Source organism: Felis catus, chromosome A1 (genome assembly GCF_018350175.1).
Source record: "Felis catus isolate Fca126 chromosome A1, F.catus_Fca126_mat1.0, whole genome shotgun sequence".
In the NCBI taxonomy this organism is placed as follows: Eukaryota; Metazoa; Chordata; class Mammalia; order Carnivora; family Felidae; genus Felis; species Felis catus.
The window spans coordinates 149247443-149270664 of record NC_058368.1 but is presented as its reverse complement, the minus strand read 5'-3'; the positions used below and the strand labels follow the sequence as shown (position 1 = coordinate 149270664).

General features: G+C 35.5%; 1 long non-coding RNA gene across 2 annotated transcripts in view; it reads right to left on the bottom strand.

The window, feature by feature from the left end:
- Positions 1–23222, bottom strand: part of LOC123379022 — a 182198-nt gene that overhangs the window by 3044 nt on the left and 155932 nt on the right. The window contains exon 4 of one of the 2 annotated variants that reach the window (XR_006582928.1): positions 691–805. This is a non-coding gene — a long non-coding RNA (uncharacterized LOC123379022). Of the gene's footprint in view, positions 1–690; positions 806–16474; positions 17873–23222 lie in introns of those variants that run through there. The other variant, XR_006582930.1, reaches the window with a different exon arrangement.

Here is a 23222-nt window from a genome sequence, read left to right as displayed (position 1 = left end):
CATCGAACGTGAGTTGTGCTCAGCATCTTCTTACCACTTTGTACTAAGAGATTTTATAAATATCAGACTTATGAATCTTATTGCTGGGTTTACTGTGGAGGTTGTTTCTTTCCCCACCCCCTCCTTGTAGGATGTGTTTCAATACATTTCACATTGTCATTTTTAAGGCCCCATAGGACAAATTTTTCTCTGGTCTGAAAACTAGAATAAACATGCCTCTCCTGGGTAGCTGATTTGCTTCTGCCTTATGAGCACTGTGAATAACAAACTTGATTGTAATTTCCTCCTTGTACTGGTTCCTAGAATGTTAGAGCCAAAAGTGTGACCTATCTTTAGTGGAGACGATGGATCTATTTCGCGTCTCTCACTCCCGGCTCCATCTACTTTTCTAAATTTATTTACCTTTGTTTCACATTCCTCCCCAATTTTAAATTTATTTTATCTTGTTATATGGTATGTGTCTTTTTGTTCTGTACCTCAGATGTTTTCTGGAACAATATTAGCATGTAAATAAACTAAAACATCATAAATTTTTTGTCACATAGCGAGTTGTTGCAGTATTACTTACTTTATCAGTTTTCTCTTTTTTGCTTTATGGAGCCTGGGCTAAGTAAGGTAATTAAAGCTAGCTAATATACCAAATGGTCCCCCGATTTTAATGGCTTAATACAGCGAAGATTTATTTCTCACTATGTCACAGTTGGAATCAGATGTTCAGCATGCCATCTTCCACATGGTGATTCAAGTGTCATCATCCTCTTGTGCCTCCACTCAGTCCTCTGGGTTGACCCTGCTTGCCACCATGCTAAGAAAGAGAAAGTAGTGACTCACACAGGGTTGTGAGGGACCAGCTCAAGCGTGCACCACTTGTGCCAAATTCTATTATCTGAATCAGTCATATACTACCATCCAGATGCAGGGAGTCTGAGGAATTGAGACTTTTGTGTGTCCTAGAGGAAATTGGAAACGGTTTGGTTGAACAGATAGCATCTCCTCTACAGAGACCTAGTTTCTTCCTGAAATCTTACACAGTGCCTCTATAAGAATTCAATTTCCACTTGTTATATATACTCTCGGAACTTTGCTAAAGTGGTTCTGAATTGTCATAATTCTTGTATAATTTCTTGGTCTTGCACATTTCCCCAGAGTTGCACACTTCAGGCGATGTATTATAACCTGGAATCAGACTGACATGGATTCAAATGCACAATCTACCCTAACTATTTAGCTTTGGGCAAGTTGCATGACCTTCCCGTATCTTTCAAATGGGGACAATAATGTTCCTTACTTTATAGGGTTACTGGAAGGGTTAATGGGCATATTTGCTGCTTCGAAGTGTTATATTATCAAATTCCCCATAACAACTCCCTTTTGGGATCCCCGTCCATATGTCACTTTTTAATTAATTTTCTGTCTTTCTCAGTGGATTGACCATTGAAGTGTGTAGTTCTGAAATATAAAGAAGTCTAATGCTCTACTTGCATGTAAGCTCTCAGGGCACCAAGTTTTGTTTTCTTCTGGTCACCCATGTGTCTATGTCTCCATAGAGACACTCCTTGAAATGTTTGCTGAAACCAATGAACAAATTATGTAGCAGTTTTTGAATTTAAATACAAATACTATATTTTGAGGGTGAGATTATGATTTAGTTTTTAAAATTCACTTTATTGAGCCACTAATTATGTGCAATAAAACATATCTATTTAGAGTGTACTGTTCAATGAATTTGACAACTGTATACACTTGTTAACCAATGCCATAATTAAGATATAGAATATTTAAATCACCCATAATTTCCTTTTAGCAATAAAATATTACTTTCAAAAGGATTGATTTGTTAATTGCCTCTGAGCACCTTAAACTTGGATGCCTGGGTATTCTTAATTAAAGCCAAATGTGTTCTATTGCAAAGTTTTTCAACAGGGGACCATTTACAGTCTGGGCTAGATAATTCTTTGTTGAAGTAATGTCCTGAACATTATAGAATGCTTGGCTACAATTCGGGCATCTACCCACTAGATGCTAGCAGCACTTCCCAAGTTATGACAACCAAATTTGTCTCCAGATGTTACCAAATGTCCTCTCTGTTGACAACAGTTGTTCTGGATTGAAAACCACTGCCCTATTCCATCTCTTCACAGCAACTTGAGTCAACATACACCTAGTCTGAGCCAATGCTTCTGCACTTGCTGGGATCCATCTGGATAACTGCAATGACTCACCCTTCTCAACAAGGGAAGGGCCAACTGCCTTAGTGTCCTGCAGTCTGCTGGCAGAGTGCCCGCTTCCTTTTCCATCATCAGTGTTTGCTATCCACTGCCTGTAGTGTTGAACATTTATAAGCTTCCATTGATCCTCCCCTCTGTTCCACAATGCATCAAGGGCAGATGGGAAGTGATATTAAAACTTGCTTCTGTTTTATTCCTATCTTATGAATCTGTGTTCTCTGGTAGCCACTCATTTAGAAGGTAATGAACCTATCCTTAGTTCCACCTTTAAAATAGACAATTAGTTTTTAATTACGTGAACACGTGTGCTTAGCGCTGTATCTGGCAATAGCAATGCGCAATACATAGCAGCTATTATTATAACTTCCACACTGCTGTTTGTGCTGCTGTTATTTTTCCCTCTTGTCTTCATGCTGAGATCAATCCTACCCTCCTCATAGTTACTGCACTTTCTCTGCTTGTATCATCAGCTTTTGTATTAAGGCCACAAAATTTGTGCTCGCATGCCCCAAAGATACCTTCTCAAGCTGCCTAGGCCACCACGGCACCCCTACCCTCCTGGCCTCTTGAGTCACTGGTCACACATTTCTCAGCTTTTCATGCAAGATTTTAAAAAATGAGTTCCTTAGGAAATTCCATCACCATTTGACTGGAAAGGAACTTCTTTTCTGACTAATGTCACTAGAAAGACCATCCTATGAAGGAAAAACCCCAGACATTCTATTTCTTATAGTCTCCTAGTTTTCTTACTGAGCTTGTCTGGAAAAGCTATGGAGCTCAGTACTAGTACTGAGCACTTTGTGACTAACAAAGGAAAACACAGCATTGGATTAAAAACATGTTCTACAGGGGCGCCTGGGTGGCTCAATCAGTTAAGCCTCTGACTTTGGCTCAGGTCATGGTCTCCTGGTTCTTGGGTTCCAGCCCCAAGTCGGGCTCTGTGCTGACAGCTCAGAGACTGGAGCCTGCTTCAGATTCTGTGTTTCCCTCTCTCTCTGCCCCTCCCCAGTTCATATTCTCTCTCTCTCTCTCAAAAATAAATAAACATTAAAAAATACACATACAGTTTATTAAAGATAAATAGCTTAATTGTTAAGAAGAGAATATAAACTTAAAATGTGAGACAAAACACCTCCCTTACCAGATTAGCTCAGAATATTGTTCATTTTATTGTGAGAACCCGAACCACACAAGAAACCTTGAGTGTGAGGACTATCAAAGAAGTGTAAGTTGTTATTATTATATTCTGTATTATTTGCATATGTATAGGTTATAATAAACTTTTCCAAGTTTATATTTAAATTTATATATTTATATATAAATTTTACATATATGTATTTATATCTATATAAATAAATTATATATACATTTATTATATATATAAATTATATTTAAATTTATATATTCCAAGTCATTGCTGAAGAAGTCTGAATTTGGTATTCTTATAGCACAGCCATCAGCATTAATAAGACTTTTGAAGCTTAGTATCCAGGGATGCAAGATCCCAAATCCCTAATTACTCAACCTGTTGTGTCACCTGTATTTTCCAAAGTCTTTTCAGGAACTCAAAAGCTGAAATTGGAGGTTCCCCCCGCCCCGGCTTTTTCTTTGCATTCCTGCTGTAGAAATTCTATCCTGAAGGGAGGAAATGGTAGGAGAGGGTAGAGCTAAAGGTAATTTATGGTTAATAAAAAACAGGTGATGAATTAAAAGTTATTTTCCGAGGACACAGGTTTTTACTATCTGAAGTAAAATAACTGATTTGAATTATATTCACCTCTCAGAGCAGTCTTGTGCATATATTGGGAAGTTAGACAAAACCTGACTACAGGGAAATAAAAAAAAAAATCCCAGTACTTTCTGATCATTCTCAAAAGGAAAGCAAAATCTTTGATTCTAAAATTAGAGACAAAGGCTTAGATACACATTAAGAACAGAAGTAAGAATTTGACTTAAATTCACAATCCAAGACCTTTCCAGAAGACAACATTTCTAGGGAAGGTTGTGTGTGTGGCAGGGATTGATTCCTGGAAGCAGGAAAGAATTAGAGATTGGTTAGAGCAACATGCAAGATGAAAAATGATAATATATACATAACTGCATAATTTTGTTCAGGATAAGATTTCTCTCTCTCTCTCGCTCTCTCTCTCTCATGTGAGTCATGGAAACTTGGTGGAAAATATACAGATTCGATGTGATTACTTTGCAACTTTAAATAACTTGGAATTCCAGGAAAGGAATGACAGATACAGGAGTTAAAGATTAAGGATACCAAATTAATGTATATCAGGGAAATAATATGCTGGATTCCAAAGTTTAAATCATAAAGATTAAAGAGGTCTGACAAGGTGGTTTAATAATGATAATGGAGAAAATGTTCTCCATTTGGTATCTCTTAGATACCAAACTGGTCATCTTTTTGAAAGCGATGCCCTAAACCTGCTATACTTAACCTGACTTTTCTCAATGTTGCCATCATTGGAGGATTTTAATACAGCCCCTTGCCCTGCCCCATGAAGTCATAATAGCACCACAGACAGTCTGTGTAAAACCAAATGTGTTATGTTGGTGAAACTCCAGCCTGTACCACAAATCTACTCTTCCTCCCAATTTTCTTTTCATGGGTGTCATTTCCACTCTCTGGTCATCCCAATCTAGAATATGAGAATTGTATTTGAACTTCTTTTTTTTTTCTCTCTCTCTCTTTTCAAGGTACTCATCATTTAATGGAGAAGGATGGAAAGAAAACAAAAAGCATAGAATGTTTTAAATATCTAGAAAGAGGAGGGGTCTAGACACAAGGCTGAATACTCTTCCTCATGCACACAGAGCTGCTCAGTGTTGCAGTGCTGACCATTTTAAGTGGATATCTCAGGGCAGACAATAGCTGGTTATTTCTGAGTCCAAGTGAAAGGATGAAAGGAAAATATTCCCTCTATATTGCTCTAAGAAAATGAAAAACTTTACACTTGATTTCCTAGCTTCTCATCTCAAGGTCACACCTGGTTGTGTATGAGCACAGTACCTACATTAAACACGGCCCTTAAGTAGAAAAATGGCGTCCTTAGTATTTCTGTTTTTGATTTCTACTCCAGTTCATGCCACGCTGTGACTCTTCTCTTCTGCACATTCCTTTCCAAGGCTCAAGAAACACACTCTTTCTGGGAAATATAGCCTTTTATGAGATCTAAAATTAGTATCTTTTTAATATATAAGAGTTAGCATTATATTGGAGTGCTAATGTTCTCTGAAGACTTTCCAAAGTAGTAAGAATCGAAGTTTCAGTAAAAGAAATGATGCTTTTACAGATAATTTCAGACAACATGAAGGAGGAAGATTCTCTGTGTTTGTTCTGTTTAATTAGGACAGACTGTTCTGGACAAAATTTAAAATATTCAGGTGATTTCTGTACCATGTACATTTTACAAAGTCATGGAAGTTTCTAGACAAAAAGTTTCTTTCCTGGGCATATGTGCAACTATAAAATTTATATATTATATTTTAGATTACATCTTTTTTAGTTATTTGAAATTAGCATATTCAATAATAATTTTTAAACAACAGTTTCACTTCTTCCATATTGGCTAGAAAGGTATGGTCAAATTGAAAATACAAGAAAACATGATACATTTTTTTACTTTTTCACAAAATTTTATTGTTTCTGGCAATAAATCATTTTTATCCCTTTCAAACATATTACTGTGTAAATATAATTTTACAGAGTAATTTAAGGCTTCCATGCTAAAATTTTACAATTTTAGCTTTTTTTTGTACAAGTGATTCTCTTTGTGCACGTATTACACACAATGTTACATATAGTAGTCTAATGGCATGTGACCTTATTAATGAGGCAATTAAAATTATAAATAATGTAAGGAAAATTTGGATGGGCCAGAAAAAACAAATGCAAAAAATTCACAATCAATTTTTCAAGAAAATGCTATCTCATGTCTTTAATAATGTGTAGTATATTAAGATTTGCTTATAGTATTCAATATGATTTTAAGGAAATAGCGGAACACTTTTCAAATATCAAAAAGTAACAACAATGAAATAAAGTACTTAGGTCAAATCTTTTCCTTGTGAAATATAGAGATAACTGAGTCGAGGAAACAGACTGTGGCACAAGCCTTAATGCTCCATTTCACTTCACTCTGGTGCCTGCAGCAAGGAGCATATTCTAAATTTTCAAAACATAATTTACAAAACAATGAACAAAAATTAAATCTAAAATTTATTTTGAAAGGGGAGGTGATCAAACAATAAGAAACAGTTAATTTTTCTTAAATAGGATACAACAGTTTTAGATAGTTACTAATTACTAGCTAATTGTAAAATGGGAGTATATAGAAGGTTGTTAGCATTACCTAAAATTTTGTAACAGTGTATAGTTTTTCTCTGAACAACAGTTGGCCTGTAGAAGACCAAAACTACAGTTTCTAAGTTCATTGATTTTCAGTTGATAAGAAAAAAAGGATGATGTGGCTTAATCTTGTTTGCTCCTTCTTGGGTTTTATTGGCACAATCTGTAATGTGTTTTGTGTACTTAAAAATAAGATAGGCTGACAGGTGCTTCAGCAGTGAGACAAAAAGAACAGAGTACGAAATTTTATTATCTAATTTAGTCTCCTATTTTGTTTACTTAAAACAAACATTTCATTACTCAAGTATGTGTAACTTCTGTTTTTAAAGGGAAAATGGATTAAGTAATTAAAATATGAATGGACTACAGAAAAAATTACCAAATTGTGTAATTTAAAAAATCAATTCCATTACATTTATAAATGTGTACTGTTTTCAGGCACACAGGAAGAACAGAGAGGTGATTTCACTGCTTCTTTGAAGTTTGTTCTTTTGCAGCCAGAAGATAGAAGAGGATGTTTTGGAACATTTTTACTAATCAATGTCAATACGTTTAGCCATTTGAACTAAAATGCTTATTTTATGTGGTATAGTACACAGAACATGTCAGAACTAATAAACGTAAAAGAAGGAAGGGAAATGGCTAACATTACCAATTTTCATGCTTCGCATATGGTTGCCTAAACCATGTCCCTCGCATCCACTGCTTGGTGAAAGTTTCCTTATCCTAAAGAAATACTGTGGTATCCTGAGAGAGCCTTCCCTGGTCCTCTCAGTCTCTATACCAAGTCACTCATTTCATTCCAGATGAGCTTGTTTATTAATATATCCAAAACATTTTAACTCATGTAATGTTGGTACAATGCTACATATTGGGTAGAGCGCTCAATTACCAGGAATACAGACCTCGGCCCTAAGGTAGGTTAGAGTCTAGTAGGGGACACAAAATATAGATAATTATAACAGTGTTCAATAAGCGATAAAGTAAACATAACATCCTTCCAGTGTCACTGGAAGAAAGAACACCAAGCTCAGGCAATGGGTGAGATGAAAGGAATGATCCTAGTTGGAAAGATTTTGACACAATCAAGATTAACATTTTCAATACAAAAAACAGGTCTAGATCAATCCTTTAATAAAGTACCTATTTTTGTCTCTATAAATGTTCTTTACTAGTTGGTTAGCTATTTTGCTAATTCACTCATTGAATCATTCATTCATTAAATTTGACAGTTACTTCTGGAATGAGGCACAAAGTTTTGTTATATCAGACATAGGCCTGAGCTGTTTTAAAACAAACGTTAAGTATAAGTAAGGGAATGGAGTATACTTGCTGTCTTTAAAGTTAGTGTAGCAACTTTGTATCTTAAATTGATGATTGAGCTATATTTATATACAATTTGATTAGTTTCCTGGAAAAAAATTTGTAATTTATATATCTCAAAGTAGTTCATAAGTATACCAGAGGTAATTTTCCAAACAGACATTTTAGAATGCTTGCAATTAGAGTTACAAGTGACTGTCTGCATTTTCTTGTCTTAATGGCAATAAACTGCTCATTATTTAAAAAAAAAAAAAAAGTGAGTCAACCGTTCCTGTTTAGAATACTGCCTTTTCTCTAGAAGTTGATAAAACACTCTACTTTCCACTGACAGTGCAGGAAATATGAGGGAAGATGCCAACCTTCAAAGACTGACATAAGAATCCACACTGAATTTTGATGGATTTAATATTATTATCCTTAAAATTGCAATTTTCACAGGTAAAATGCTTTACTTTTATATTTGTCCATCAAAGGTTTATGTCCATTCATATTATTATTATTATTTTAATATTTTATTTTTAAGTAATCTCTACACCCAACATGGGGCTTGAACTCACAACCCTGAGATCAAGAGTTGCATGCTCTATAACCTAAGTGAACCAGGCGTCCCTGCATTCATATTATTAATACAAATGGAGACATGGTATTTCACCAGTTCATCCAATTTCTTTTATCCATAATATTATAAGATAAAAGAGTAACATTAGTAAATTTGTCTTACTATACCCATGCCTTATATTTACAGAATAAAATAGTAAGGATGAAACAGAAATATCAAATTGTTTAACGGGAGTCTTAGCTTTTTCTTTCTGAATCTATTTAGAACAGGGTTTAATCAATGCTTTTGGTCAAGTATTTTCTATAGCCACATTAAATAAGAGAAACTGATACACATCATTTTTTTCTTTTTAAAAATTATTTTTAATGTTTATTTATTCTTAGAGAGAGAGAGAGAGTGCAGGAGAGGCAGAGAGAGAGGGAGATACAGAATCTGAAGCAGGCTCTGGTCTCTGAGCTGTCAGCACAAAGCCAGACGTGGGGCTCGAACTCATAGACTGCGAAATCATGACCTGAGATGAGGTTGGACACTTAACCAACTGAGCCACCCAGGTGCTCTTTTTCTTTCTTTTTTAAGATAACTTTTAAGAAGTTGAAATGCATGTAGGCGAGAAAATAGAAATGAAAAGATTTTCAGCTAGGCTTTCCTGAATAAGTTATTCTGCTAAAAATGGTTTCACTTTTCTGTTAGGCCATTAAACTTTTTTATGACAGTATCAACACTGGCTATTCCTTGGTCATTTCAGACATGTGAGAAGTCAAGGGTAACTGATGCAGAGCTTGTATATTAGTGGTAACTGTTCTTAAAACAAAACAAAACAAAACAAAACAAAACAAAACAAAACAAAACAAAAACAAGCAACAGGGGCTCGCTCCTGGGTGGCTCACTCAGTTGAGGGTTGGACTTGGGCTCAGGTCATGATCTCATGGTTTGTGATTTCAAGCCCCATGTCGGGTTTTGTGCTGACAGTGTGGAGTCTGCTTCTCTGTTTCCCTCTCTCTCTGCCCCATCCCAGAGCTCGTGCTCTCTTTCTCTCTCTCAGTAATAAATAAACATTAAAAAGTTTTCAAAAAGTTTTTAAAAAGTAAGCCTGGGTGGTTCAGTCAGTCAAGCGGCTGACTTCTGCTCAGATCACAGTCTCATGGTTTGTGAATTTGAGCCCTGCATAGGGCTCTTCACTGACAGTGTGGAGCCTGCTTGGGATTCTGTGTCTCCTTCCGTCTCTGCCTCTCCTTCGCTCATGCTCTGTCTCTCGGTCTCTCTCTCTCTCAAAAATAAATAAACATTAAAAATAATAATTACAAAACAGTTGGTGTTCATAAAAATATCACTGTGAAATTGAGAAAAAAAAAGTTTCCATTGTTCAAAGAAAACCGACATTTCCAGATCACTGATTGCTTAAAATTAAAATTACCCTGCTAGTAAGTGGCAGAGTCTGCAGGAGTTTTGAACCCAGTTTAACTCCAGAGCCTGGGCTTTTACATAAAATCCTATGGAACTTGCAATTCTCTATGGAGAGAAGTGTCAGTACTCCTTTCATTGTTTTATTGTAATAATTTCACTTTATCCCTTTATCCACCCTTTGGTGCTGATTCAAGGGCTCCACTGCTTTTCCTTTCACATTCCGATAAAATTATATGTCAGAAACTTGTGGGTGTTAGGAATACAATTCTTTTGCCCAGAAATCTGAGAAAATTTGGTCGCTGGACACTCCATTAGGCTAACACCAATTGCCTCTCACTTTAATATGTTATTTATAGAGTGAGTAAAGATCAATACCCTTCGGTATTATTAGCACTCCACTGATACATGAATGAGAAGTGGCAGGAGTCCACAATCTGGCAGAGTTCTACAATGACCATTCTCTAATGCCTGTCATTTAGAGTTCTTGGTGAAGATCCACCTCTTGTAGCTAGGTACCTCACATTCATCAGCCTTAGGGTGCAGGGAGGGGTGGGGGTTGGGTCACCACTCCAGTTACTCAACTGCCTTTTTTTTAATTTAAAAAAAAATTTTTTTAACGTTTATTTATTTATTTATTTATTTATTTATTTATTTATTTATTTATTATTTTTTAATTTTTTTTCAACGTTTATTTATTTTTGGGACAGAGAGAGACAGAGCATGAACAGGGGAGGGGCAGAGAGAGAGGGAGACACAGAATCTGAAACAGGCTCCAGGCCCTGAGCTGTCAGCACAGAGCCCGATGCGGGGCTCGAACTCGCGGACCGTGAGATCGTGACCTGAGCTGAAGTCGGCCGCTTAACCGACTGAGCCACCCAGGCGCCCCTCAACTGCCTTTTTGATCACAATCTTGTCCATTGGGCCAAAGTTTTTCGATGAAGAAATGTTCCGTGAGCTACAGATTTTATCTAAAAATGTTTTCTCTTCAAAAAACAGAAACCTGCCTTTCTTGTTCTTCCTGGTTTTGTCCTCTTGGGGTACGAGGGATCAATCAGCATTCAAATGTTTTCTATTACCTTGCTTCCTAGGGAATTCCTCCTTTGATTCAGTATTTCAGTGTTACAACTGCCCTCTTTCTCTGCTTCAGTCCATAAATTCCTTCAAATCTTTGTCTTCACACAGTTTCTCTACTTCCTCCTGTCACATGTGTTGCATCTCACTCCAGTCTGGCTTCATCTCTACCACTCCACTGAATCTGATCTTTCTTGTCAGCATCACCAGTGTCCTACACTTTGTTTATTCCTCTGTTCATTTTTCTCTGGTCATTTATCATTTTATTTGAAAGTAGTTCAAGATCAATGTCTCAGCTGGTTAAGCAGCCAGCTCCTGGTTTCAGCTTAGGTCATGATCTTGCAGTACGTGAGATGGAGCCCCATATTGGGCTCTGTGCTGACAGCATGGATCTTACTTGGGATTGTCTCCTTCCTCTCTCTCTGCCCCTCCCCCCACTCGCATAAGCACACTCTCTCTCAAAATAAACTTTTTTTTTTCAAAAAGAAAATAGTACAAGATACATTTTATCTTTCCCTTTGTCCCAAGATCTTTTGTTTGTTTTTTTTTTTTTTTTTGGTCTTAAAAATAATGTTACTGGCTATTGAGTGAAGAATGACTTGGATAGGGCAAAAATGAATTGTGGGAGACCAGTGGGAAGGCTGTTAGTGATAGCAGAATTTGATGACATATAATAGTAGATTGGACTGGGATACTCTCATTGGAGATAAAGATAAATGAATAAGAGAACAATACTTAGAAGGCAAAAATGGAAACTGACAAATTTTGGTTCAGTTTTGGATATATTGAAATTGAGGCACTCTTGAGACACCCAAATAGAGAAATTGAGTAAACATTGCCCATAGTGGATATGGACCTCAGAGAAGAATTCTGAGGTAAAACTAATTTGGAGCATCATCAATTTAGAGTTGATTTGAGGCCATGGGCTTAGAGGTGATCACTTAAGGTCAGAAGAGTAAATTGAAAGAGAGGTCTTAGAAAGAAGCATGCTATAGCCTGTAATGTATTCTAGCTCTTCATTCACTTAAAAGAAGGGCTATAGAGTAAGTCTAGGTATATAGGAAGTGACAAGATAATAACCCTTGGAGTTGTTCTTTTTATTCTTTATCCCATGTGATACATTTTTCTTTCAGTTTGTGATGAGACTTAATGTAGCTGAAGGCACACAAGCAGTAGATTTTGTCACACCTGTCACTCTACTTTTAATAATACATTTCAGTCCTAGTGAAGTCTTGTATGATGTATAAAGTCAATATACAGTATAGTAGTGCTATATTTGATTATGATGATGAAGTTTCATATAAATATCTTTTTCCTCTTTTAAGAGAAAAGTTTTGCTACAGCTATGAAATTCATTGAGTGCTTTGCTGTTGCTTGGCAATATCACACTCATTCTTTTTATTTAGCTGCCTTTAATACTTTAGTTATAATAGTTGAGGTTGCAGTAAATAATAGTGTTTCATTGTATCCAAATCAAGCAGATTCAAAAACAATTTTTTAATATTTATTTATTTTTGAGAGAGAGAGAAAAAGTAAGAGAGATCATGAGCAGGAGAGGGCAGAGAAATGGAGACACAAAACTAGAAGCAGGCTCCAGGCTCGGAGCTGTCAGCACAGAGTCGCACAGGGGGCTTGAACTCATGAACTGTGAAATCATGACCTGAGCCGAAGTTGGAGGCTTAACCAACTAAGTCCCCTGGGTGCCCCAAACAGATTTAAAACAAAAATATCTCAGTTAATATATAAATCTAAAGTGAAAAACTGAATAACAAATGTGTATCACACTTACATATGGAAAAAGTAATATATGCATATAAAAAGCATGCTAGCATTAATACACTTGTATTAAAAGAATTAAAACATTGGAAAGTATTGGGGTTCCTGGGTGGCTCAGTCAGTTAAGCTTCCGACTCTTGATTTTGGTTCAGGTCATGATACCAGAGTTCATGAGATCACCCCAAGTTGTGCTTTGTGCTGGTGGCATAGAGCCTGCTTGGGATTCTCTCTCTCTTCCTCTATCTCTGCTCCTTCCCTGATTGCACCCTCTCTCTCTCTCTCAAAATAAATTTAAAAACTTAAAAAAAATGAAAAGTATTCATTTGTCATAAAAGCTGTTATATGCATTGGTATCTTCTGACTAGTCTAGTAATGCTAATTCGCATGGATTATTAAGCCATATATCTTCCTTTGCAATATTCTGTTTTGATGCGGACAAAAGAAGTGTGTAAAAAAAGCAAATAAACAAGAAGTATCTTAATAACCTTAAATGTAAGAAACTACTTAATTACCCTGAAATTATTCTTCTGCTTGAGTGTCATCTTTCACTAACATACTTTAATAACTTTTGTGAACAAAAGAAAAGTAAGCTATTGAATTTAAGTCTTTGATATTTAAGTACAAAAAAGAAAGGGGTCGCTATTGGTCCTTTGAAATCAGTTTATATTTTCAAAGCATTCTCAACAACCAGATTTTCCAACTTAGTTTTTTGAGTAAATGATAAATAAATTACAAGGTAATCAATGATGAAAGATCTTTACTTTGGAGTTCATTGTGGTGAAATTCAAAATACTATACTATATCTGGACAATATTTTATTTATGATAGATATAGTCTGGAATGAAGAATTTCCCTGGAAATCTAAAAATATATTGGGAAATCTAATTTTTAAAAATGTGCTAGAAATTCATTTATTTCCTACCATCAATAAATCCGTATTCAGCTAAAGTTAGTTTATTCAACATGTGTAAATTTCAAAACGTCTATTCCTATTCCTATTTCAAAATGTCCAGCTTTCCTATTATTGATAAAACACTTGTATAACCCAAATTTAAATTTTATAAAAACATAAAAGACAAATGCTATTGTTTTCCAAATGATTTATTACATTTTTTCTTCTAATGACTTACTTTTTTCAGATTATCTCTTTAGTGAATAATACTTAAACCTGAACTACCACACTGAAAAATTTGTTGTTACTGCAAACTCCGTGACTCTAGTACCATGTTGAATTGGTCTCCAACCCCACCTCCACCCTTGTTCCTACTCAGGAAATTGCTTCGGGACTGGGAAGTTCAAGAATCATTTTGCTGGGGCACCTGGGTGGCTCAGTTGGTTGACCATCCGACTTCAGCTCAGGTCATGGTATCAGGGTTCAGTTCGTGAGTTCAAGCCCCACTTTGGACTTGCTACTGTCAGCATAGAGTCCGTTTCAGGTCTTCTGTCCCCTTCTCTCTGCCCTTCTCCATTTGCACTCTCTCAAAAATAAACATTAAAAAATTTTTTAGAAAGAATGATTTTGCTGACATAGGTTCCTGAGGATAATTTTCTCCCTGAACACCTCAAATCTTTATTTTCTGAGTATGTTCTCTTCCTAGAAATGTATACTCCTACAGCAAATATGTATTTATTTCAGATGTGTTACAAAAATAGACTAAAAATCAAACATTTAGTTTATTGTACGGTATTTTTTTTTCCTTTTGGTTTTATCTGAGATTATTTTCTCATTAATCTTGAGCTCAGAGATATTTGGTTATAGTAGAAACTAACTTTGACACTTTAGTGGAAGGTTTACTTCCTTCAGGATAGAACTAGATGAACATGGTAATTTAGTTGAACTGAGGCAGAAATCATGGCATTGTTATTCAAAAATGACTGCCTGAAATCAATAAAAAAAAAAATCCCTCTCAGTCTGAGTTTCTAAACTCTGTATGTCCCGGCTAGATTACAGTTTTGTTTAGCTTTGTAAACTACACTTCTCCCTACCCCCCACAAGCATTCCCATGTCCCTGTTTCTCTTAAGTCATACTCCGTTGTCTACACAAACAATTTATGCAACAATTAAATAAAGTGGTCTTATTCATTTTGCAGTATTTTTAACTAGTTAGAAATTGGGAGATCTTGACTTCTAAACAAAGAGTTTAGGAATGGTGTTGTACATTAACATTCACTACTTCAAAGAATTTCTGATGGAAGTAGCTTTTATTCTTAAGCCTGAATCTTCTGCAAAATATAAGAAATGAGAAACTCAAAAAGATAACTGTATGGACAAATCTACGTGTCCAGTTTTCCATTTATAACTAGGGGGAAATTCATGTCTTTATTAATGGAATATTCCAAATATAAAGGAGACAGAGTATAGCAAAATGAACAGGGTGAATTAATGATGTCTGCTAGTGCCTTTTCTTTCTCTAAGAATTTCCTTCCGGCCTTTGCACATTCTTATACTTGCTTATTTACTTTTTATTACTGATTTTCAGATTCTTCATAGATTTCATGTAACAATTCTTTGTCACTCAAAGTAATAGCAAATGTATTCTCCTAGTCTGTGATTTTCTTTCATTTTTTTAAAAATTTATTTTGAAATAATTGTAGTTTCACAGGAAGTTACAAAAATAATACAGAGAGGTCTCATGTATGCTTTACTTTTAATTTCCTGACATAACTGTAATACAATATCAAAACCTGGGAAGTGACAATGGTACAATGTTATGTGTGGTTTGATACCATTTATGAGCCATGTAGATTTGTGTAACCACTGTCACAAACAAGGAGCAGAACTAGTCTGTTCACACAAACATCTCCATCATGCCATCTCTTTATAGTCACACCTCCCTCTTCTTCTCCATCATCCCATAACCGTGACAACTCCTAATCTATTAATCATCCGTATAATTTTCATATGTTGAGAAAGTTATAAAAATAACAACCTACAATATGAGACTTTTTGAGATTAATTTTTGTCACTCAACATAATCTTGTACATACACCACCATGTTTTCTGCCAATAGAGGCAGTTTCATTTCTTCCTCTCCCATCTATTTGCCTTGTATTTTTTCTTACTTTGTCACTGGCTTGAATTTCTCATACTATGTTTAGTGGCAATGGTGAGAGTAGCTATCATGCCTTTTTTCTGATCTTAGGGAGTAAGTATTGTCTTCATTATTATGTATGATTCTAGCAGCGAATTAATTTGTACATGTTCTTTTTACTTGAAGTTCTCCTCCCATCCCGGGTTTCTGAGACTTCTTCTTTTTTTTTTTTTTAAGTCACGAATGGATATTTCAATTTGTCAACTGTGTTTTCTGCATCAGTTGATGTGATCATGTGAGTTTCTTCTTCAGTTTGTTAATGCAGTGAATTACATTATTTGATTTCCAAATATTGAGCCAGCCTTGTACCTTGTCCATTTGATTATGGTGCATAATTCTTTTTATATACTGTTAAATTCTGTTTTTACATGGGTACGTGCATGTGTGTGTGCATGTGTGTTGTTTTTGTCTGGGTTTGGTGTCAGGATAATACTAACTTCATAAAAGGTAAGGTGAGAGTGTAGATTATTGATTTGAAAACTTACTATTTCTAATGCAAATGTACAGTGATATAAAATTCTCTCTTAGCCTTGCTTTAGCTGGGTGCCACAAATTTTTATTTTTAACACATAACATTAATTATTAAATATAAATTACATTTATCAACATTTTACTCAATTTCTATGTTCTCCTTAGTTTATTAGGTTAATGTCTCTGACTCTGTCTTTTCTTGATTTTCTTTTCTTATTGGTGAAGTACCTATTTAAAAGTTATCTGAGTGCTTACTATCTTGTAGATACAGGAAAGGAGTAATTTAGGAATGTACGCAAACCAAAACCATAGAGCAAATAACCCATGAACATCTATTTAAGATTTTTTAAGTGTAAGTTTGATAGTCAATAATTTTATTTGAAGGTTTAAATAACAGTCTTGTGCCTTTTTTTAGATACATGTGATTACTTTTTAAGTATCTTTAATGTCTTCATAATGCATAATTTGGGAAATGTGTCATTTTGCATAATTATAGTTTTGCCATGCTATCACTTCAGATAAAAAAATGGGGAATGGACTTAATTATAGTCATTGTCTCTGAAAAACTGTGCATCATTGACATTCAAATTGTAAGTAAAAATTCATTAGATTTATTGAGCCTTGTTCCTACTTAACCATATTGTCAAGCCTGCACATAGATGATCTCAGCTTAATGAATTAGAAAAACATCAGGACTGGTGAAAAGAAAAAAAAAGTATAATAGGAATGATGTTTTTAGAATTGGTCCAACTCCTTTCTGAATCAGATAAGCAATTTTCTTTTATGTTCACAAACAGCAGGGTTTATATTGCTTTTGTCCTTATCCAAAATAATAGGTACTAGATTTTCATCTTTGCTAACTTTTATTGTGCTGTGTTTATGCCAAAACAAGATAGGAAGCAAGTAGTTCATTTAGTCTAAATATATTTATGGTTTTTTTTTAAACTAAATTTTTGTGTTTAGATGCCACATCAGTTTCTTCAATTAAATTCAACAAGTGTTTACCTTCTTATTTTGTATAAAAAAACTCTGAAAGACACTGTCTGGGGTATAAAGACACAACCCTACCCTCCAGCCATTTTTAGTCATCTCGAATATTTCTAGTTGCTCAAGAAAAAAGGAAATAAACCTGGCTTCTTGGTTACCATATACAATTTAAGCATTGACAAGAAATTACATTGATTCTGAAGGAGGGACAATCAGTATTCCATAGTTTTTCCTAAATGGAAATTAGCCTACCTGCCAACAAAATATTTTTCTGCTACTCGGCTACTAGGTGAGAATGATACAATGGTTTCTAGAATGATTGTTCACAGGACAAAGATTCTTACATTCTTTTGATAGGCAATAACTGTAAACAGATGGTGCTCTGTGCGGACAGATTGTTTCTTACAAATGTCATTTAAGCCTTCAGGCTCCATGCTTTCCCATGTATGAAGCCAACTCTTATAAAGGAGATGCCTTTCACACTTCAGAATGCTGACTGATCGGTAAATGCATACATTTTAGAATATCTTGCAATGATTACGTGTTTAACCTTGTCTCAAGCAGTGTAAGAGCATTCATATAGATTTGCCATAGGAGCCTAAACAAAAACAATAAAGAATAATGTTTCAGAGTGGTTGTCTTTTATTTTGTCTATGGTTCTTACTTCTTTTGAGGTAAGACAAGACTGCAAAACAAATGTCATTCCCAAAATACGTTACCTGCGTTGGTAAGAAAAATCAGACATTTTCAAAAAAATAAGATTGACATTCAATGTTTTGCCCAATATTTTGTGTAGTATACTGTGGTACTGAGCCTGGAATATAACGTGAGGTTTGGCTTTTCAACTGAAACCTGAAAATCATTTCTTTAAAAGAAACTCATCTACAGATCACTTAAAAATCAGAATGCTGCACACCATAGTTCACAGATGAGAGCTTCTATTTTTATGTGACATAATACCTTTACCTTTACCAGGCAGACCTAATTTTATGGTCATGACAACCTTTAAAATGCACATACTTGTGTGTGCTCACACACACACACACACACACACACACACACACACACACACTCACACATTCACAAAAAATACAGTACTCCTGACACTTTCATCAGCTTAATGGATATATAAGGGGGATTTCACATGGCAGATGTTTGAGAAAAGAAATTCTAACTGGAGAAAAAATGATGGATACAGTCTCAGGTTATTCTGATCATGTAAATTGTTTAACTCAGTTAATTCTGAATCTAATCTTAAGCATGAGGTCTGTGAAAGGGAACAGTTTGTTGGAAGGATGTCTTAGAGAATCATTCTAAAATATCCAGTTTCTATTCTATAGAAACTGGGGACATGTTGGAGATTAAACAGACTAGACTAACCTATTGAATCATATTAGGCTATCTACTCTTAACCAATTACCTCCATAATTTCAGTGGCTTCACAAATAAACACTTTCTTCCTGCTTTTATCATACTCCAGTGTGGGTCAGTGGGAGACTTTACTTCATATCGTCATTCAGAGATCTAGGCTCCTTCCATCAACTCCTAGGACCTCAGTGTCCTCAGTATCATTTTTGGGACAGGACTAAAAGAGCACTTTTCTTCTGCCCACATTGTCTTAGAACGGATCTACATGGTCCCAGCTAATCTCAGAGAATGTAGAATAGGTAGTCTGGAAGAAATTGGGAATGTAGGAAGAGATATGTTGAAGGTGGAGAGGCCATTTAAAAGGTCCAGCATAGCACAGTTTTGCCCTAGTTAGGACTAGGGCAAAAACTCTCAACTTATATTTCTACACACAACATTTAAAAGTGACCACATTTTGGGGCACTTGGTTGGCTAGCTCAGTTGGTGGAGCATGTGACTGTTAATCTCAAGGTTGTAAATTCAAGTTGGGCATAGAGATTACTTAAAAATAAAATCTTAGGGGCGTCTGGGTGGCTCAGTCGGTTAAGCGTCCGACTTCAGCTCAGGTCACGATCTTGCGCTCCGTGAGTTTGAGCCCCGCATCGGGCTCTGTGCTGATGGCTCAGAGCCTGGAGCCTGCTTTGGATTCTGTGTCTCCCTCTCTCTCTGGCCCTCCCCCACTCATGCTCTGTCTCTCTCTGTCTCAAAAATAAATAACGTTAAAAAAAATCTTTAAAAAAATAAAAATAAAATCTTTAAAAAATAAATAAAAGTGACCACATTTCTAATACAGCATTACTGTGAAATATTGTTTAAAATAGGGTTTGTGAAAATTATAAAGTAAGGCACTTTTTGTATTAGTGAAAATATATATATTTGTAGCCTAAGTTTACCTCTATTAACCTCAGAAGATAATGACAGAGAAGAGAAAAGGCTAAAAATAATAAGCAGTCAATAGGGACACAAATGAAATTTTCAATAAGAACCATCTGTCAAGCCAGGGGGCTTTGAGTACAGAAAATAAATAATAGAGCTATGCCATGTACAGGTGTGGAGATGAGAATCCTTGCCCCTGCAGGGCAGTCCAATAGCTGGGATGGATAGTCTATTTTAATTTTATCACAACTACATGCATTTGAAAGAATGAAAACACTGAACAAGAAACAGGTTTACAGACGGCTTTTATCTCCCAGTGGGGTGAGGAGCACTGCAGTGTGGAATTATTTGCCTACCAGCTCAAGAAGTTGTTTGGTTCAGTCCTACCACTGATACCAGTTTCCATCCTTGGAAAAGTCTAAGAAAGCCTTAAACCAGAGTTGAGGTTCTTTACTACCCACACAACTAACTTTGCCTTTGGCTAATGTTGTAGACACAAAGATAATTATGTGAGGTCTTCCACTCTTGCCTTTTATCTAAGAACCTAAGAACTGGAGGTGGTTATTGACAGTAGTATTGTCTGAAATTATTCACTTAGTTATTTATTCACTGTGTGATTTGGATATAAACGTTTACTGTAAGAAATAGAAGCTCATACAACAGAGTAGCTGAAGGAACAAACGTCAGTAAAATTTTCATTAAATATTTAAGTCTAAAATATCAGAGTAGTCCTTACTTTGCTTGGAAGCTGCCTTAATAGTCTAGAATTTCTGGGAAACTCCCACCAACTCTCTCAATCTGCATTAGTGAAATGGATGGTTTGCAAAAACTTGCCAGTAAGCTTCTGTGAAACTCAGATCTGTGCATGCAGCTGACTGCACTTAACTAAAGGAATCTGGATTCTCCTCTTCTGCTCTCAAAATCTTGTGCCAGAGCCTCCCTTTGGAAAATTCTAACCTAGAACCAAATAGTGACGTGGATTTTGTGAAATGTACACCCTGACTTCTCTCTGAGACACAGAAAAAAAAGATCTTAGAAGGGGGCAAGTAGTGATACCAGATTGACCACAGGTGACCCAGCATTCTGGCTCTTAGATCCACTCATTTCCAACTGGGCTTCTGATATGCTCTGAAGTTTGCCCTTTGCATTGTTGATCTAATCCATGGATCTCTGGGTTACTGAAGAAATCGTACAACAGTTCCCAACTCACAGATAAAGGAAATTCTCTGGACATGAAGAGAAATATGAAAGCTGAGTTTTGGGAAATTCTAAGTTTGGAATGACAGTCTTCATAAAAGGGAAAATATATATGTATATATATATGGTAGTAACTCAAAGGAGGTAGTAGGTTACTCGGCTAAACTCTGGTTTTATGCATGAGGCAGAATAAGTATCCAGGTTGGTTCTCTTTCTATAGCACCAACATACTTGCTGAGTGCCTACCATGTAATCAATTTAATACATACTTGCTGAGTGCCTACCATGTAATATTACTTTTCAAGAGTTAGAAATACAGTGGACAATCTGTAAACATAGCTCCTATATTCAAAGTGCAGAAGACAGGCACTATGGTAATTATGAACGGAAAGACCAATTATTCTTTATATAGTATTTTGTTTGTTTGTTTGTTTTCTCTACTAGATTGTGAACTACTTTAAGGCAGTAACACCATTTACCCATACATGATGGGCCTGGAGAGATTTTCGCATTCCTCCTGATATCCTGGGCACCAACTGCATAATAGATTCCTATGATATGCTGAATTAAGTTATTCTACTTGACCTTCCCCTAACACACATCTCAATCTTTATTGTTGTTGTTGTTGTTGTTGCTGTTGTTTCAGAACAAACTTTCAATCCACAGTTATCTTAGGATTCCTTTCTTTAAAAAAATTTTAACAGCTTCTTAATAAAATATGTCCCATCTGGTTTTATTAACTTCATGTAAAGAGCATAGTGCTTTGCATTTATTAAGTCTCATGGCTCCTGTTTGTTAATTTATTGGAATGGTGTTTTATTTCCTTTTCACACAATTCTAAAGCTGTTATGTATTATTTTCCTTCTTCCCCTCTCAACATTGAGAACATTTGTATTTTATGTGATTTTATTCATGGTTCACATTGCTATCTGTGGAGTCTGTTAATGTAACATCAATAATATGAATTTCAATTGACTTTCATTCCCTGACAGCAATGCTAGAGTGACTCTAAGGAAATAAGAAGCAGTATAATAAAAGGAACAAGAGAGTTGAGGGGCCCCTTGCTGGCACAGTTGGTTGAGTGTGCAACTCTTGATCTCAGGGTTGTGAGTTCAAGCCCCACATTGGGTGCAGAGATTACTTAAAATAATAAAATCTTTTTAAAAAGCAAAAAAAACAAAAACAAAAACAAAACAAAACAAAAAAAACACCACAAGCAAAAGAATAAGAGAGCAGAAAATAAAAATTTCCTCTGAAAAGCATGACAATAATCCATTTTTTTGGCCTTTTTATACAAGTGAAAATAATTTATACATAATTAAACACATTAAAATATATATTTATACTTGGTAAAAATACTTAAGCAGTAATTTTTCTAATATAATGTTTTTGTTTGCTTGAACTGTTTTCACTAAGGGAAAATAAATATTCAGCCCTCCTTGTACCTGCTCATGTATGGCAGTTATATTTTGGCAATTTCACTGTTGAATATCACAGGTATCAATGCGAAACGGTTTCAGTATATATATTGCTTAAACGATATTGTTATATAAAAGAGCCAAAGATGGTCATCGTGTACCCCTAGGTTATTTATTTCTTTACTACAGGTTGAGATATGTTGGCTCAAAACTGTACTAGTAGGAAACTTACATTTTTACACATCCAATTATTTTTATAATAGTCAAAACAAATAGAGTTTTAGCCATTTAGAGCCTGTCTTCTTTTCATACTTCGATAAATTTAATCTACTTCGGCTGGCCATTGGTAGGATAGGGCCTTGTGGTTATAAGATCTCAAGCTGCTATGGGCCTTTGGAGTCCTCTGACCCAGACACTCTCAACCATGCTGTTGAGTAGCATATATAACTAACATATTAGTTTCCTCCGTCATATCTGTCTCCCACAAGTTTTCCCTTGTCCTCCTTGTCATATGCCTCTGGATAATCTCATGCTGTGAGGGACTTCTCTCTTATGCAACTCTGTCCAAGTACAGCCCAATAAGCCTTGTGTGTGCTACATTATATCTTTTTTCTTATTAGTCCCCAAATCCTTCCATCCCTTACAGTATTTATAACTACAATACTTACAGTTAAATATAAAGATTGTGCAGCCAACTCAGTCATCCTGGTAACTTTATTTTATATTAATTTTTATTATTTTTTAATTCTATAATTTTTAAATTTGCATCCAAGTTAGTTAGTATATAGTGCAATAATATCCCCTGCATATAATACCCAGTGCTCATCCCAAAAAGTGTCTTCCTTAATGCCCCTCACCCATTCAGCCAATCCCCCCACCCACAACGCCTCCAGAAACCCTAAGTTTGTTTTCTATATGTAAGAGTCTCTTATGTTTTGTACGCCTCCCTGTTTTTATATCATTTTTGCTTCCCTTCCCTTATGTTCATCTGTTTTGTACCTTAAATTCCACATATGCGTGAAGTCATATGGTATTTGTCTTTCTCTGACT